At 46.5% G+C, this 19893-nt stretch overlaps 1 protein-coding gene across 2 annotated transcripts in view; it reads right to left on the bottom strand.

Annotated features, from left to right (window-relative positions):
* LOC137532421 (dystroglycan 1-like) overlaps positions 1–19893 on the bottom strand; it is a 169961-nt gene that overhangs the window by 141575 nt on the left and 8493 nt on the right. The window contains exon 1 of one of the 2 annotated variants that reach the window (XM_068252900.1): positions 18946–19175. The exons of the other annotated variant lie outside the window; for it this stretch is intronic. The gene's annotated coding sequence lies outside the window, so the exon portion shown is untranslated. Of the gene's footprint in view, positions 1–18945; positions 19176–19893 lie in introns of those variants that run through there. 2 annotated transcript variants of the gene reach the window in all.

The following is a 19893-nucleotide window of genomic DNA, read 5'->3' as shown; positions in this document are numbered from 1 at the left end:
TAACAAAGAAATGTTTTTTCGTTAAAGGTTAGTATGCTGCTGCTTATCATTTAGAACAGGGAGGCAGTTCTGAGTTTAGGTCCGCTTTAATATGGCTTCAACAGAAAGTAGCGGGAGGGCTTATGAAGGGGGTGGGGGGGGGGCTTAAAAAGCGTGAGGAGAGGCTTAGGGGAAGCCCATTAGTTTTGCTGGGGAGTTGGACCCCACGACTTGGCAGTCTCAGGGGATAAAAATGTTAAAACTTTGTAAATGTACATGACTTTGGATTTGGACAGAGGTTACCTGCAGAGAAAAAGGCAATAGCTGTATATTACCTGAGCTACAGGGAGTCCTGCTGAACCTCAGAGCAGACCTACGGTAACCCCCACCCCCATAACAGCTGATGGATTCCCATAGCTCCCAACTGTCCCTCTTTTGGAAGGACAGTCCCTCTTTGGGAGCCCTGTCCCTCTTTCCTCCTCATGTGTCCCTCTTTCAGGATTTTGTCCCTCTTTCTATTTAAATATATATATTTCTCTACTAAAAAAATGTGTTTAATTGACTCTAAACTTTATTCCCCCCCTTTAAATTGGTATATTTCCTCTTTTCAAATGTAAATATGAAGGAAAATGAACCAGGATAGAAAGGACCAGTGTGGTTTATAAAACAATATATTTTTCTTATGAAATCTTTATATGCGTGACTAGGGGTGTGACGGGGCGTGATCAGGGGTGTGGCAGGGGCGTGGGTTAAGTGTCCCTCTTTCTCATCTCAAAAAGTTGGGAGGCATCAGTGGCCAGAGAGGGCCAGACAAGGAGCACTGAGAAATACTCAAAAAAAGAAAAGAGAAAAAATAAATGGTTGCTGCTCGGGAAACTTAGAGCAGGAGAAATATGGAAGAAGCTGTTGCGGATTTCCCTGCCTGATTGTGGCGATGATTCTGTTTTTAAGGCTTTTCTAATCTCTCAGTCACAACTAGTATACAGATCAGATATTTTGTTCCAGGGACTGTGGGCTTGTTACAAAGGTAGACACCAATAAAGCCAAAGGCAAGAATGTCACTGCTGGGAAAAGGAAAAGCAAGTCAATATGGGAGCTGGCATGCTCCTTCTAGCTGTGCTTTCCTTTAGGCCCCTTTGACACTTGCCTTGCAAAGCTGCGTTTTGCTACCCTGCTCTACCACAGAGCAACAGCAATGCATTGCGCCCTAAGTGCCTGAACAGCCTCTGAAAAGTCAACAGCACTGCGGTGGTGCAGCGTGCTATGCGCGGAATGACTACAATACGAAACACGAAAATCCCAGTGAGGTATTTCCTGTCCAGCAGGGACAATGTCACTGGGCGAAGGTGGTGCTTGGGGTGTGGGAGGTGCTATGCATATGACCATGTCAGCGCACTCTGCCGCAGGGTCGTAAGATTGATGTTTTGTGCGTTGCGGTGTGATGGGGCGGAGCATCGCACCGCTAATGCATAGGGCAGGTGTGAAACTGGTCTCAAGCTACCCAAAACACGAGAACATACCCATTTAGTGGGAAGGAACATGGAGGTACTAGAAAGCAGCTGTAGGATTGGACTGTCTACGATTTGGGAAAAGCGGCACTTTTATCAGTAACATTTGAAACACAAGTGTGATGGTTGACATGAATATTGAGTATTTCCTATAAGACTGGCAGCAGTAGGTGAGGAAGCCTACAGACTAGTGCCTACATCCAGAGGTGAGTGCAGCTTGCTGCGCTTCTGAAATAGTAAACATGATCAATAGCTGATGAAAGGACACCCCCTCCCCTTATACTATCGTTTTCTGTGTCACTCTTCTTATTGTCATTATTTTGTGTCCCTGTCTGGACTGGGCAGAATTTCCAGTCTCCAGAAAACCGCGCTTGCGGGAATACGCCATAACCGATGACTGACGCATCATTTACTGACAAAAAAATTAATTATGATGAATCATCTAACCTCTGTTTCGGGATGGGCTGGCTGGGCTAAAATCCTTCTCAACAGAGACTTGCTGTTTATGAAGAACAAACCCCACCCCCCTCGCCAATGCCATCCATTTGTGTGAATTTTAGGGACAGAGATGGGCCGTAATTTCATCGAATACTAACCTCCAATTGCAGCAGCCATCAGTCATGGCACATTATTGTACACCCTCAAGACACACACACACACACTACAAATACACACACACACACGCTACAAATACACACGCTACAAATACACACACTACAAATACACACACACATGCTACAAAGACACACACACACTACAAATACACACACACACGCTACAAATACACACACACACGCTACAAAGACACACACACACACTCTACAAATACACACACACACGCTACAAATACACACACACACTACAAATACACACACACACGCTACAAAGACACACACAAACACACACACACACTACAAATACACACACACGCTACAAATACACACACAAGCTACAAAGACACACACACACACTACAAATACACACACACACACGCTACAAATACACACACACACTACAAATACACACACACACACACGCTACAAAGACACACACACACACTACAAATACACACACACACACACACACACGCTACAAAGACACACACACACACTACAAATACACACACACACACACACACACACACACACACACACACACGCTACAAAGACACACACACACGCTACAAAGACACACACACACACACATGCTACAAATACACACACACACACACACACACTTGTGTATTTATTTCTACTACTGATAGCATAATACAGAGCAAGGAAAAATTAAAGCCTGGTACACACGTTCAATTATGATTGGCCAATCACTGTCCAATTTTACCACCTCCATGTAGTATGAGGGTCAACTGATATTGAATACTATGAACAGATTGTGTAGGTAAACCCTTATACTACATGGAGGTTGTAAAATTGGTCCGTGATTGGCCAATTATAACTGAAAGTGTGTCCTGGGCTTAAAGCCTGGTACACCCATCCAATTTTGATCGGCTAATGATTGTCCAATTTTTCCACTTCCATGTACAGTAGTAAGAAAGTTTATCTTCCCATTCTGCTCACAGCATTCAAAGTCTTTTGGCCCTCATACTATATGAAGGTGGTAAAAATGGTCAGTGGTTGGCACCTTTAGGACTAGTTCACACAGACGCTTTCCCCGCATTTAGATGCAACGTTTATCGGGATCTAATGCAGTCTAAGCGATTGGGAGTGTTTGGGACAAGCTCTTGCAGGCTTTCAAGAAATCCTCGTGGTAGATCCCTGCGTGGCATCTCATCTCAAAAGCAACGTAATGTTTTCAGAGGCGGTAAAGCTGGGAAACAAGGATAGGGACCCGAACCACTTCCCAAAAACCTTCAAAAGCTAGCATCTAAACGTTTGATCGTGGTGCCGATTGAAACTTCGGCAGAAGCCCATATAAACCAGGATGAGATACTGGCTGCTGTGGTAGACTAGTTTGTGTGTACTCATGGTGTGATGCATGTGCTGTGTGTGTGGGAAACCTGCCGGACACATGTGCCATTTTTTTTATATATATATTCTTCTATCTTTTGATATACTAATAACATTATGATATTTTAATCTTGAAGTCCTCTGTAACTGACTGACGTGTACCCATCCATCCTCTATCCTACTATTTGCTGTTTGACCCATATGAAACAGCCCTTATTTTCCTGTCTGTGTCCTTGTTAAAGGACAACTGAACTGAGAGGGATATGGAGGCTGTCATATTAATTTCATTTTAAACAATGCAGATTGCCTGGCTGTCCATTTGAATTTGCCACCTCCAGAAGCCCTTGGAATGCTTAGGAAGCGCTTATACTGCACGTTTGCACATGCGCAGTACGGAGTTGCCCATCTACGGAAGCACTTGGGAACACAAGTGCTTCCAAGGCCTTCCGAGGATCCCCAAAGGCGTACTCCACCAGTTGGTTTAACACCTGTAGCAGGAATGACAGCGCTGGACAAGGACACAGAGAGGACCAGAAAGGCTCTATAGGATCCAGAGCCTTCCCTCTACATAGGTGAGTATCTGCCTTTCTTCCCTGGAAGTCACTTCAGTATCACTTTAATAGTATAAAGGGAAGAAGTTAGGATCCTTATCAGGTTCAATTGCTGGATGGAAAGAGTCACTTACTGCCTTTTACTGGTGGCACAAGAGGATAAACAAGACAGCAACAATACAAGGAGCAATACTAACCTGGGATTATCTCTCGAAATGTTTGTTCCTTGCTGTTTAGAATGATGGTTTAGGAAGGACAGCTGTACACAGATCAGCTATCTGCCGAGTGTTCTGTTGTACGGAAAAAAGAAGGACAACTTGGAGGTGCCCACTGAGGCCAAAACAGCAGCACTTACCAAGGATCTTCCAGCTTGGTTCATCACAGGAGATAGAGGCTACCCATGTTGTGGAACACATGTACGCATGCTACTTTTCTTTGACAAAGAAAATGTAGGGTGGGTCAGTAGCTTTACCAAGGGCCATTTTTATGCGAAGGCATTCCAGGCTATTGCCTGGAGTGCCATTAATCCTGGGGGGGCTGTACTAAGCAATGTAACTAGAAAAGGACCTCCCCACGGGTCTGTCTTACTGTACCAAGCACCCAGCAGATCTGCTTCATACTATGCTCAGGGTGTGCAAACCTCTTATTTAATATTGGGGCTGTACTAAGCTCCACCCCGAATGAAGACACATTTCTCAAATGAAGCCCCCCCCCCCCCCCAAGATACTTTTGCCTTTTTCTGTCCCCCTCTGTGCCTCCTTCTGTCCCCCTATGCCTGCTGCTGTCCCTCTGCTTCCCCCCCCCCCCCATCAGTGCCTCTGTGCCTGTCCTTCTCCTGCTCTCCCCCAGTTCAGTGTGTAAAGGCAGAGTATAAAGCAGCAGAAGTCCGTAGGAGTCCAGCAATGTGTCTGTGCGACCATCCTGTCTGTCTCCTGTTCCATCTAATGCTGGCACCTCACTCTCCTCATGTCGCGTGTAATCACGCTACTTTTGGTAGGAGATGCAGGGCACAAGGGCGAGTGTTGAGCAGAGAGGCGGAAGCAAAGCACTGTACTCTGGCTCTACACCCTGCATTTACACTGGCCTGGGGTAGTGCAATAAAATGCGGCAGGATCGGCGTGTTGTTTGCATCTGAGGGGCTCCCTGTATTATGTATGCACCCTATACCGGCACATGGTTTATATTCTCTAGTGTGGGTGGGTGTTTTTGCCTGGGGTGAAAAAAAAGCTAGAAATGGCCCTGGCTTTACCCCTGTCCTTTTCATGCTAAATATAATCCCTGTACAGAGCACACACAACTTGGAGTTTGTTTCCATGCTGCGCGCATTCCATTGCCCTCCCTTACCCAGTCCGTGACTCTCATTACGGAAAGAAAAGAGCAACTCTTATTACGGCATCCTACCATAGCAATAGGGGATGCAGACCTTGCGATCACATCAGGACCCCTGAACCACAGTGTCCCACCAGGGGCCCTACTTCAGCCAGTGTTGTAGCTTCTTGCATACTATGCCTGTAATGGTCACCTCTTTATGTGTTTTGAATAGTGGTAATCATTAACAGACTGTTTCCCTTCCCTGCTTACACCTCTCTGATATTGTGGCTGTCCTTGGCAGGTTCTGGTGCTTCTTATCAGTGGTTACAGAGTGCGTCCAATGTAAAAACTTTCACAGTGGCCCATAGTTTCCTAGATATAGCACTGCTTCCTTCTCAGCTCTCGGCTGTACAGGGAACTGAAGACTCACACATAAGCAGCTGGCTTCAACTCATTGGGTTGCCAATACATACAATGCAGTCTACAGACATCTGACCTAATGGCAGCATGCAAACTAGCATTTATATTGATGATACATTTCTTTGTATCAATCTCCTATGTTTCTGCTCCCATAACCTTCTTCTCAACTGCTTAGAGGTTTCCTGGGTAGGAGTGGGGAGAGGTACGTGTTGCAGGAGCTAGCTAAGGATTCACAGAGAAGGGAAAGTGATGTTCAAGATAGGACAATGAATGGCTGGATGGAGAGGTTTTAAGGAAGCTGTACAAGGATTTTCGGTTAGATGTATGTTTTCAGCTGGGCCAGGATTTGGGAGGATGGGGGAACTGGAGATACTACAGATTCTGCTTCAAGTTTAGGGAGGATATGATGGTGTTGCATAAGATAGGTCAGGCTTTGGGCAGAGGGGGAGGCACATGTGCTTCAAGATTTGGATTAGGATTCTGGAGGATGGGGGGACTGCAGAAATGGGTTCAGGTTCTTAAAGGGAAGGGAGGGCCACACTGTCACTTTTGAGAAAGACTGGGGCCATCTGTGACTTCTAACAGACATTGGGGGACACACAATCACTTTTGAGAAAGACTGGGCGGTATCTGTGACTTCTAATGCTAGGTACACACCATGCGTTTTCCCGCTTGATCCGCGGGTCGTTCGGGATCGATACGATTATTTCCGACAAGCTCGATTCGGGTTTCGATCATTCTTGCCGTCGATTTGCATGTTAAGTATGCAAAATTGACGGCAGGAACGATCGAAACCCGAATCGAGCATGCGGGAAATAATCTAATAGATCCCGATCGACCTGCGGATCGAGCGGGAAAACGCATGGTGTGTACCCAGCTTAACAGAGATTGAGTGACATACTGTCACTTCTGAGACAGACCGGGGGCCATTTGTGACTTCTTACAGAGACTGGGGATCTACCTATTAAATTGGGGGACTGCTGGGAAAATTGGGAGCCACTGCTGAGAAAAATTAAGAGGACAATGCAACTCAGCTAAATCCCACCATTTCTGCCAGTGGCTACACATTGCAGAGAGCACAGCTTCTCCTCATCTGTCTATGGAGCATCAGATGAGATCCCTGAAGTTCTGAGAAGACTGAGCAACTGAAGGAACAAATGGCTTCCTGCCTACCAAACCTATCCACCCCACCAAAGACATACTCTCATCAGTGTGGTCTGCTTGCCCATCAAATGCAGAAAGAATATTATTAGAGGTTCTTTGCATTTCTATTATTCATGTAGAGCAGGGGTCCCCAAACGTTTTGGGTTGAGGGCTGGGTCAACATACTTCAGACTGCTGGGGGGCCACAGTATACATAAAATGATGTAGAAGTCTTTGCGGGCCAGACAATGAAGCAAACCCAGGTGACAACCTGCAGTCCAATTGGACAGCAGTGTCACCTGATGTGGAGTTTGATTGGAAACCTGCGAATTACTGCTTTCTGGCTTCCATGTGGATGGGTGGTGCCACCAGTGCTATTCTATATGCGGACAAACAATATTTAAAGATGTAGCTGACTGCATCTATAAGTGGTACATTTTGTGTTTGGGGGGCCGGTAAATAAGCTTCAGGCGGCCACATTCGGCCCGCAAACCTTAGTTTGAGGACCACTGCTGTAGAGAGTGAGTTGCTTTACAGGCAGAGCAGAAATCCCCTTTAATAGCGGAGAAGCTATCTATAACCACGCTGATGTCACATCATAAATAATGATTGCAGATGACCATGGATTCTGTATATTGCTTGACGTTTCTATGGTTATGATCTGAGGTTGGTCGGATGTTGCATAACATGTTTATTATTTTCCGTGTAACCTGTTTTATTTCTTCTGCCCTCAAACGCTGCACAGATTGTGTAGGTAGGAGACATGTCGGTGATGGATATAGGAGATAATGATGATGCCGGAGTTATGCGATCTAATTAGAGAAAGCTGAGAACATCTGCACATGCAGCACTTAACACTGACCCAAACAGAGGCGCAAAAACAAAAGCTGTGAAACGTCAGACTCTATATAATGAATGCTGAGCAGATGAGAGCCACGTATATTTCCTGCATAGCATATAGCAAGGTTCCTATGTGTTTACAGAGCACTATGTCACCACTGTATCCACAGAGCACTAAAAGGTAGCCATACATCTAGCGATGATGGGCAGATTCCACCAAGAGTCAAATCTCTCTCTGATTGAATCTGATTAGAGAGAGATGTGTTGGCTGCCCATACACTGCAGGCCGATCGCCGATCTAATTCATGCTGGAACCGATCAGGAATTGGCCTTGTGATGCTGTCTCCCCTCCAGTGCACTATACTTTACTTGTCCGTGTCCACTGCTGCCTCTGGACTTCGCCCTCCATCCATACACGTGCTCCACATGGTTGCCAGAGTAACGTGGGAGTGTATATGACATCACACATGTGCCCATGTGTATGCCTGCAACTACGTGGGGCGCGTGTATGGACGGAGCCCAGAGCCAGCAGCGGAAACAGACAGATAAAGTATAGTGCACCGGGGGGGGGGGGGGGGCACATTTGACATTAGGGGCACAGCGCAGGGGGTTTTGTCACGTTCTTTGATCGCCCCGATATCCCTCACTGTTACCGCCGCGTATTCGATCGACCACGACGGCCTGACATCATGCAGCATGTTTTATCAACATGCTCGGCCCATAATTGGTCACAACGTTGATCGGACATGCACTTGGCAGCATTGATTTTCATTCGATAATATTTATGGAATCGCATGGTCGATCGGTCAAATAATGTAGTAACGGCCACGTTAGTGAAGTATCACGCTCGCAACACTTCACATCTAACGCAAGTGCCATGTAAGGAACGTGCGTACTTTCAAGAGAAGCGCCTGTAACTTAGCACAGCACGCTACAGATCACTATGGCGCGTAGCGTGCGCATACTGTATTTAACTTGTGATGCTGGCTTTTAACTGGAGCAGCGCAAGTTAAAGACTCAACCCCTGTGTCACCACTGTATCTACAGAGCACTGCTACCACCATTTCTATTCCCGCTGTATGCAGAGAGCACTATGTCATTACATCTATATATATAATAGACTAAGTGCCTCAACCTTCGAGCAAGAAGAAGAAGTACTTTGCATGAGAAAATTTATGCGTGCTCAAACACCAAGTTTAAGGCCTCTTTTCCACGGACTGTTGAGCTGTGTGCTCAGCAAGCAGTTACCAGGCAGCAGCAAGCAGTTACTAGGCAGCAGCAAGCAGTTACCGGGCAGCAGCAAGCAGTTACCGGGCAGCAGCAAGCAGTTACCGGGCAGCAGCAAGCAGTTACCGGGCAGCAGTAAGCAGTTACCGGGCAGCAGCAAGCAGTTACCGGGCAGCAGCAAGCAGTTACCGGGCAGCAGCAAGCAGTTACCGGGCAGCAGCAAGCAGTTACCGGGCAGCAGCAAGCAGTTACCGGGCAGCAGCAAGCAGTTACCGGGCAGCAGCAAGCAGTTACCGGGCAGCAGCAAGCAGTTACCGGGCATCAGCAAGCAGTTACCGGGCAGCAGCAAGCTGTTACCAGGCAGCAGCAAGCTGTTACCAGGCAGCAGCAAGCTGTTACCAGGCAGCAACAAGCTGTTACCGGGCAGTAGTGAGCAGTTGTAAGAGTTTGAGAGGCATTTTACTGCCTATCAACTGTCCATGGAAAAGAGGCCTACCCTAGCAAGTCTGGCTTTGCAAATCTGGCTTAATTGGCTATTCATGAGGCAATGCTCATGCAAATTTGCTTTTGCGTGCCAAACTATGCAGTGTCAAAAAACCAATACCGCAAAGCGGTCGCCCTGCTACATGCCAGTGATGAGCGAAAATGCAAAAATTTGTTTCGACAATTTTTTGCCGAATTTTCGCCTAATTTCGTTTTGACAGGCAAATTTTCCATCTAATTTTTTCGCGTTAATTTTCGCCTAATGCCAGTCATTTTCACGTTACTTGCGTATTATTGCTGACATTTTCCGCATAAGGGCATTAGCGTCCACATTCAGAGAAGTTTCTTGCGCATTATTGCGGACATTTTTCCGTATAAACGTCCGCATTGACTGAATTTCCATGCGGATTATTGTGGACATTTTTCCGAATAAGGGCATAAGCATCCGCATACAATGAATTTTCGATGCTGGTCGAAAACGCAAATATTTCTGAAGATTTACGTGAAAATTCGCCAAAAACGAAAATGGGATTTTCGATGCGAAACTGCTACATGCTACATTAGCACTATCCAGGAGCACCACAGGGAAGATTCCCAATGCCCCCCTTTTTATACAACCGGGGGGACTGCGGGTCCCAGGCTCTCACTGCCTGGGAACCACAGCGGCACCCCGGAGGGGGAGGCTAAGTGGTGCAGGCGACACCCCCCCCCCCCAAGCGTGGCCAGCGCCGGGAGAGCCGTCTGCACCCACCTCCCAATATTAGAAACAGGCACTTACCTTAACGTCCATTGCGTTCTGCTACATGTGCATTAGCTTGGGGGCACCACATGAGAAAGGAGTGAAGCATGGGTCACCCCGAGCTTTAGAGCTCAGGGCTGGCTCACATACAACACTCCGGGGGGGGGGAGGACAAGCACAGACAACTAACTCCAGGGCTCACACCGCCGGAGCAAGCCATCCACCACCTGCCTCCAAAGGATACAAACTGCAATAAATGCTTTCCATGAGAAAATGAATGCGCATGTAGCAGAACGCAATGGACGTTAAGGTAAGTGCCTGTTTTTAATATTGGGAGGTGGGTGCGGACGGCTCTCCCTGGCGCTGGCCACACTTGGGGGGGGGGGCGGCTGCGCCATCCAGCCTCCCCCTCCGGGGTGCCGCTGTGGTTCCTAGGCAGTGAGAGAGCCTGGGACCCTGCGGTCCCCCCGGTTGTAAAAAAAAAAAAAAGGGGGGCATTGGGAATCCTCCCTGTGGCGCTCCTGGATAGTGCTAATGTAGCATGAACTTATTCCCGCAGGGCGACCGCTTTGCAGTATTGGTTTTTTGACCCTGCATAGTTTGGCATGCGAAAGCAAATGCATATTTCCATGAGCATTGCCTCATGAATAGCCAATTAGGCCAGGTTTGGAAAGCCAGACTTGCTATGGTTAAACTTGGTGTTTGAGCACGCATACATTTTCTAATGGAAAGCCGAAAGGTGGGTACACACATCAGATAAAAGTCTTTGGAAAATGAAAGATCACAGACCAATGTTACCCCCTTCCATGTAGTATGAGAGCCATGCCTACACAGTCTATTCTATGGAGCTGAACTCGCCATCAGATAAAATTTTTTGCAAGATGCTGCACACAAAGATGCTGTACACATGCAACAGATCAGTATCTGCAAAAAATCAGTTTCTGCAAAATGCATTCATAGTCTATGATATCTGCAGATCTCATGCTGGGCATACACGGTATGTTTTCTACCATGTAATCGAGCCGCTGATGGCTAGATTGATAATTTCCGACGTGCCCAATACCCCGCCGGATCGATTCTGCGCTCGATACCGGCGGGCAGGACAAAAGAAGAAACGAGTGGAAAATAAGAAAGTGCTCGCGGGGACGAGCGGGAATCGAGCCAGCGGCTCGATTACACGGTAGAAAACGTACCATGTATGCCCAGCATAATACACACCTTGTTTGACGGACATTCATCTGCAGATCAGACAATCATCTGCAGATCCAAAGATCCATCCTGGTTGATCTGATCTGCAGATGATTGTCCGTTAAACAAGGTGTGTATGAGATCTGCAGATATAGACTATGAATGTATTTTGTAGGTACTGATATTTTGCAGATACTGATCTGTTGCATGTGTACAGCATCTGTGTGGGCAGCATCTTGCAAAGATTTCTGTCTGATGGGGAGTGCAGCTCCATAGAATAAACGGTGTAGGTATGGCTCTCATACTACATGGAAGGGGGTAAAATTGGTCTGTGATCTTTGATTTTCCAAAGACTTTTATCTGATGTGTGTACCCACCTTTATTCTTCTTGCTTCAAGGTTGAGGCACGTACTCTATTAGATAGATAGAAGATGCGACGTATGCTACGACGCGGGTCGGCTAGTCATATATAAAGCACTATGTCACTAGGGCATGCCCCTGGATTTTACATCAGTTTGGTGAATCAGGGCCAATGCCACCAATGCATGTATGTATAAGAGCACTATGTCACTGTCATGTGTCTACAGGGTAGTATTTTCCTGCAGTAAGTATAGAGCACTATGGGCTTTATTCACTAAGACAACTAGCATGCCATATCAGAGTTAACACGCCTTATCAGGGTTAACACATCTTATCAGAGTTAACATGCCTTATCAGAGTAGCATAGCAAGTGCTACAAACGTATGCCTGCTAAGTTCGTAGCACTCACTATGCTACTCTGATAAAGCATGTTAACTATGATAAGGCGTGTTGACTCTGATAAGGCGTGTCAACTCTGATAAGGCACGCTATTTGTCTCAGTGAATCAACCCCTATGTCACCGCAAGAGTGCTATCCACTGCACCAACGTGCCACCCAGCTGCACCATTTGCATAGAACACGCTGGATCACTTGTGTTCATACCAGTAAAACTGCTGTGCACAGTATGCCCCTATGTCACCGCTGTATCTATGGAGTACCATGTTACCACTTTATGTACCACAAAATACCCAAGCAGCTCAGGGTGACCCAAAACCACTGGGAAAGTATATGGGACTAAAAGAGACAGAAAAGCCCACCTACCGAAAAAAAAACCAACACTCAGTGTAGTTTGCCTTCTTAAAACAGAAGGTATTTGCGATAAATCAGCTGTAAGTGAGCAACTGTGGTCTCCCACAATGCATCACTCCTGAATATGCAAATGATCTCTTTATGCCTCTGAAGCCAGGCTTACATCTAGAGCTGCTGTTGTACAGCAAGTCTATAGCTTGTAAAATTGACAGAGCCACATCAACCCAACATGCAGAGAGCCTATTTTGGACCGTTGGTCCTCCTTAGTGCATGGCAGGGGTTGATATGGCTCTATGGGATAGGGCTTGGACCAGTACAACAGAATGCCCAAGCAGCTCAGTGTGACCCAGAACCAGTAGGAAAGTATAGGGGACTAAAACAGACTATGAAGGGACCTTTATGTTACCACTATGTCACTACACTGTGAATACAGAGCACTATGTACCTGCTGTGTGTACAGAGAACTTTGTCAACATTGTGTGAAGAATTCTGAAGTATCTCAGAGTGGTAGGAAGGTGCGTAAGAGCAAACAGAAGAAAAAAAACATGAAAATATTTCAAATGCTTAGAAAAGCTGCAGGTGGTATTCTGAAGCAGTCTGAGAAGCCAGTCTATGAACAAGCCTGCCATGGCAGATTTTAATGGGTGAACTAAGCTTATAGTCAGAGTGTTCACACATAGAAGCATAACAAAATGTCCAACATGGGAGGCGTGTTCACACAAACACATACCTTCCAACTTTTTGAGATAAGAACGATACAGTTTAAGACACGCCCCCTGCCACACCTCTAACCACACCCCTCATCATGCATACCACAAAGAACTCAGAATCACAGGATGTAGTTTTAGCATTAATACTTTACTAGTCTTCTATCATAATTAGTTTTTGTTCATTTTAAAGTGGATCCGAGATAAAAAACTAACTATGACAAGTAACTTGTCTATATATCTTATCTAAAGTTTAGATAGTTTACACAGCATATCTAGCTGCAAACAGCTTCATGTTTATTTATTCCTGTGATACAATGACAGCGGCCATGTTTTCTTTGTCACATTACACACAGGCAAGCTGCAACTGCATCTCCAGCCCTCAGCTCACTCCCCTCTCCTGCTCCCTCCTCCCCTCTGCCTCTGAAATCTCTGGCTAGTAACCTTCCCCTCCTCCTGCCCAGACTGAGCTCCTACAAGCCCTTGCTACAGTGCCAAGGCACTTTGAGCTGTGGGCGAGGCTTGTTTAGTTTATAGGGAATTAGAGTATTAAAACTTAGTTATAATTTAGGCCACTGTGGGGGTCATATCCCTGTAGGAAGTGATGTCATAGCTTAGAACACAGTGATGGTATAGTCCAGGTCAGCACAGCTTCAGGATAGCCAACATGGTCATGCAAAAGAAGGGAGGGTGAAGGCTTGGCCGACCAGTAAACAGGGGCACCCAATACACTTGCAGTGCAGATTGGCAAACAAACCTGCATTGGCTTGGGATTCATGGTTTGGCAGAGGGTGGGGTTTAGAGTGCCAGAATGTCTGTGTAAATAAGCTCTTGAGATATAGATCCAGTCCTGATGGAGACACAAGTTACTTCAAGGAAGTCCTACCATTGTGGAAGGAGCAGTAGCACAAACTGCAGCAGGGTAATCTCATCACTGAAATATCTGAACACTATATATAAAGCTAGTGGGCTACTTGTAACATCACCACACAGATGACGCCATGGAAGCCCCTCTACTACTTCCGTTTATCAATATACAGAAGTGCATGGAAATCTCACCATTGTGTAAGAGGAGGCAGCACAATGTACTGAATGTAAATCTCAATGTTGTGGGAGGGGCAGAGACACAACCTACTGAAGGGAAATCTCAATGTTGTGGGAGGGGCAGAGACACAGCCTACTGAACGGAAATCTCACCACTGTGGGAGGGGCAGAGACAAGAGGTAGTGAAGGAAAATCTCTCACTGTGGGAGGGGCAGAGACACAAGGTAGTGAAGGGAAATCTCTCACTGTGGGAGGGACAGAGAAAAAAAATAGTGAAGGGAAATCTCACCACTGTGGGAGGGGCAGAGACAAGAGGTAGTGAAGGGAAATTTCACCACTGAGGGAGGGGGTGACACCAGGTAGTGAAGGGAAATCTCACCACTGAGGGAGGGGCAGAACACAACCTACTAAAAGGAAATCTCTCCACTGGGGGAGGGACAGAGACACAAGGTAGTGAAGGGAAATCTCTACACTATGGGAGGGGCAGAGGCACAGCCTACTGAAGGGAAATCTCTCCACCATGGGAGGGACAGAACACAACTTACTAAAAGGAAATCTCTCCACTGGGGGAGGGACAGAGACACAAGGTAGTGAAGAGAAATCTCTACACTATGGGAGGGGCAGAGGCACAGCCTAATGAAGGAAAATCTCACCACAGTGGAAGGGGCAGAGACAATGCCTACTGAAGGGAAATCTCACCACTGTGGGAGGAGCAGAGACACAACCTACTAAAAGGAAATCTCTCCACTGTGGGAGGGGCAGAGGCACAACCTACTAAAAGGAAATCTCTCCACTGTGGGAGGGGCAGAGACACAACCTACTAAAAGGAAATCTCACCACTGTGGGAGGGGCAGAGACACAAACTACTGAAGGGAAATCTCTCCACTGTGGGAGGGGCAGAGACACAACATACTGAAGGGAAATCTCTCCACTGTGGGAGGGGCAGAGACACAGCCTACTGAAGGGAAATCTCACCACTGTGGGAGGGGCAGAGACACAAACTACTGAAGGGAAATCTCACCCTTGTGGGAGGGGCAGACACCAGGTAGTGAAGGGAAATCTAACCACTGTGGGAGGGGCAGAGACACAACCTACTAAAATGAAATCTCACCACTGTGAGAAGGGCAAAGACACAACCTACTGCAGGAAAATGTCAAAATTAGGACAGAGCAGAATATAGCACCTGCAGTAGGGAGGTCTCCCTATTGTGGTTGGGTGAAGATACAAACTACAGACTCGTGCACATATGTAAGGCATGGCCGGACCACGTCTGACAGATGCATTGTTAGCTTGAAGGCTAACGACATGCTTTGTTCCTATGGAAGGGGTTGATACCATTCGGCGGGTGGGGTAAATGGAGAGGACAATGCTCTCTGCCATCAGTCAGCCTGGCAGATCACTGAAAGGAGGGGGGGGAGAGGCCTCGGGGGATGATGTACACATGCTGGATTCTAACGATTGTATGGCGCTTAATATAGGGACATTTTATCAATGTGGAAGGAGCAGTGGTAACATGTATACCACTGAACAATATATGAAGCTATTAGAGAACTAAAGCCTCCAACTAAAGAAGTAAAACATGTTATGATTTGGGCAGAGAGGTGAACTGACTGCTGAGTTGACATATAGCTTTACGTTTGCGCAAATGATCATCACAGCATTGTGAGAAACTGATGGGCTACAAGTTTACATACAGTATAATTAAAGGACAACTGAAGTAAGCAGTATATGGAGGCTGTCATATGTATTTCCCTTTAAACAATACAAGTTGCCTGGCAGCCCTGCTGGTCTATTTGGCTGCAGTAGTGTCTGAATAACACGAGAAACAAGCACGCAGCTAATCTTATTTTACAATAATGTCAGAAATGCCTGATCTGCTGCATGCTTGTTCAGGGTCTATGGCTAAAAGTATTAGAGGCAGAGGATCAGCAGGGCTGCCAGGCAACTGGTATTACTAAAAAGGAAATAAATATGGCAGCCTCCATATCCCTCTTGCTTCAGTTGTCCTTTGAAGGTGTTGGGAAATTTGGGCGCAGGGTGAAGCTGAAAAACGTCTCACCCTGCTCCAGCAAAAGTCCCGGTGGCGTTCATTACTATTCCCCCTGCAGGCCGCCATGGACTCAGGGGAAAGAGATCATTAAGAATAACGCTATTTTTATAGTAATTTGTCTGACTGTAAATGCACTGCATGCTGTGTGCTGCCCCAACGGAACGCAATGCACCACAATCAGTGTGATTGCCCCATAGAAATAACATTGCATTGCAATATTGTCTGTTGAGATGCAACGCAACAGACATAGGCGTTGATTCACTAAACTGTGCTATGACAAATAGCACGCCGTATCAGAGATTGCACGTCTTATCAGAGATAACATTTATCAGAGACAACAGTTAATTAATAATGTAAAACTATGTATTTGTATATGAAAAATGCTTTTGGGTGTAGTTTTACTATTTGGCCACAAGATGGCCACAGTAACTTTTTGTGCATGCGACCTGTAAGCGTAGGAAGTACGCTTACAGGAAGTACAAAGAGGCTGGGAAACTTTTTTTTTCACAATGATCGCGCTGCTTCTAATAGAAGCAGACGATAATTGCTGGGGGGCTGAGATCAACGAACAGGAGCGGTTTTTCCCGGACGAGCGGCCAGCGGCGTGCACGAGAGCGCGCACACGAGCGAGCGGGAGCGCGGACAGCGGCGAGGGTGCGTATATCTACGCTCCTGGTGGGTAAAGGGTGTTAAAAGGAGCATAGATATACGCACCTGTGGTGGTAAAGTGGTTAATGTTCTATAGAGGCTATATCATATGACAAATATTTACGTTTCTCTCCTGGCGGTCTGAAATACTTGAGCTGTAGCCACTAGGGTGCACTCTATAGGCAGTAGCAGTGTTAGGGAGTCTTGCCCAAGGACTCCTTACTGAATGGTGCTGGCTAACTGTATAGGAAGAGCCAAGAGTCAAACTCAGGTCACTCGTGTCAGAGGCAGAGCCCTTAAAGAGGAGCTGTCAGCCAAACTATCTTAGAAAAAAACCCACATAGATAAATACATGCTCTACTTATATAACATATGTATTGAACTGTCCACGTTTTGATTTTATTGATTTTTCTACAGTAAAAAAAGAGAATATCCTTCTTAGCATTTCCCATTTTAAGTGTGGCTATTTTGAAGCTAATCCTGATGTCATTTCCCCCCTTACTCTCTTCTGCCTGATTGTGTATGCATTGCCCGCCCTCCACTATAGAAAGTGCATTGTCTCAGCATGAGAAAAACTGACCAATCAGAGAGTAACAGAGGTGTGGGAGGGAAAAACAGGAGGGAAAGAGGCTTCAGCCAATCAGGCTGCATTAATTAAGTTTGAGGGGGAAATAGAGAAGCAAGGACAACCCAGCATGCCCTGCAACTTCCTTTTTGCGTACCAAATTTTGTGTGTACCAAATAAGAGTCAGGTAAACTGGGGAATGATCATTTATCAACAAGAAAAATAATAGTGATTTTAATTTTTGAATTGCCTGGTTAGCATCCTTATTACTTTACCAGATAAAAACAAAGAATTGATTTTATGCCCGACAGTTACACTTTAACAATTACACTATCCAGCCACAGTGCTGTAGGGGGCGAGTTGGAGAATCATGATGATGGATTGTCAGAAATCTTATGGATTTGATGTTGTCACAGCTGCTGAATGATATAGTAATATGTATGGATAGTTACAGCACTATATAGGCGAAAAGCAACCTCTTTATTACCAGCGGGGGCAAAACACGGTTTCATCACCTGTGCAACTGTGTCCAATGCCTTTTGAGGGCAAAAAAATCCTTTGTGACCTCACTAGTTCTCTTTCCTAGAGCCCCTCAATTATAATATTATCACACACGGATTGTCACTTAATTACATAAAAATATAGGCAATTATGACGTGTTATCACCATTATGCTGTCCAAATAGTCATTACACAATAATAAATCATCTACTAAAGCAAGGAGAGACACATTAAGTGCAGTAACCCATGGCAACTAAGCACCACCTTCCATTGTCATGGCGACCGTGAACTGATGAGAGGTGAAATGTGATTGGATGCAAGGAGCAGTTCTGGATGGTACTGGGGAGAATATGGCTGCCGCTGTAGAGGTGTTGGAAGTGGTTGACATCAGTGTTACTGGTATGCGTGGCCAGGGTGCTGAGCATTTGGGTGCTCCCATGGTTCAGCCTATCATACAGGCCAGAATGGCCATTGTTGCCCTGTATAAGGACAGCCGAGCAATTCACAGCTCTCCCTCATCCACCAGAGATGCCTTCACTACAGAACGTGACAACACTCCAGCAATAAATTATTATGCACAGTGACTTCTGGCTCAGGAAGTCCCAATCTCTGCCCGTTGATGGGAGACATACGCTGCCTCCCTCTTGTGCACATATCCATCCCGGTTGGTTGGGGGGGGAGAATATTCTGCAGAGCCGTTTTGTCCACACTTATTAATGATCCCACACCTGCGAGTTGTGTCTGGACGGAATGCAATGGTGACACTCCTATAGATCTTCGTTTGACTGGACTGATGGGAAGATGGGGGTGGGAGATGCGGGGGGTGCGCTCATTTATTCATGTCATGAGAGGCGAATGGGTGATTGTGCATTGTGGATGCTGTGCGGTTGCCGATGGGGATGAGGATGGAGCGATGATGACGGTGATGATGGCGAAGATGTAGCGATCTCGGTTACACAGCATACCTTCTCTGACTCCTCGATTTTCTCTGCGGGCAGAGAGCAGCCTATGGAGGCGACTATCCGTGACAAATATCCATAGAGCCAGCAGGCAGTGAAAGGTCCTCTTGTTGTCCTCTGAGCTGCAGCCCGTCCGCTGGTCCCTGTATGCTTCCCTCTCTCTTTCTCGTTCCTCTCCGTCTCTTGTTTTGTTTCTCTTTTTCTGTCTCTCCCTTTCTCCCTGGCACTCTCTCTGTCTCTCCCCTCCTCTCAGCTGGGAACATAGGCAGCCTGAAATCCGGCAGAGAATAGGTGCTACTAGCCAATCATCCCCTTATGGCTGCTCGGGTACCCCGTTCACATTGGCTGCAGCCTCCGCTCAGCCCACCAATGGAGTGACAGAGTCTCAGCTGCCAAAGCCTGCTTCAATGGAGGAAGCATCAGAATTCCCCTGTACATCTCTCTGCAGCCTGTTCCCCCATCACCGCCTGGAAATCTGTGAATAACCCTCGTGCTGCAATGGCCAGGAATTCACCAATAATTAAGTCGGGAGGAGGGCGACAGACAAGGGGGAGCCCTGGGGAGATGGTGGACAAGGAATGGTTAATGAAGGCAGGAAGGGGGGCTGGAGAGCTCTATAATGCGGCGAGCTGTATAGATACACACAACCTTTACTACTAACGTGAAAGCCAAAAAATCACATGCTTATTCCACCCAGGTCATTTGGGCTAAGAATAGACTAATCACCCCATTTCCATCACAATGTGAGTAACAGTGCTACTGCGATGCGTCTGTCCCCATTCGGAGGACCCCAGAAGGGGGAGGTAACGGAACTCTCAGCTTATCTCTCCTTTCACTTCTCCCATCAGTGTCCACAACACCGAAAGCAGCACTGCGCCATTCTCAGGCGTCTGTTCCCAGCATTTCCGGGTGTGGAGAAATGGACGTATATTGAATGGTAAACACACATCCAGC

This window comes from Hyperolius riggenbachi, chromosome 9 (genome assembly GCF_040937935.1).
Source record: "Hyperolius riggenbachi isolate aHypRig1 chromosome 9, aHypRig1.pri, whole genome shotgun sequence".
NCBI lineage: Eukaryota > Metazoa > Chordata > Amphibia > Anura > Hyperoliidae > Hyperolius > Hyperolius riggenbachi.
The sequence above is the reverse complement of the archived record's forward strand: the minus strand, read 5'-3'. Positions and strand labels throughout refer to the sequence as shown.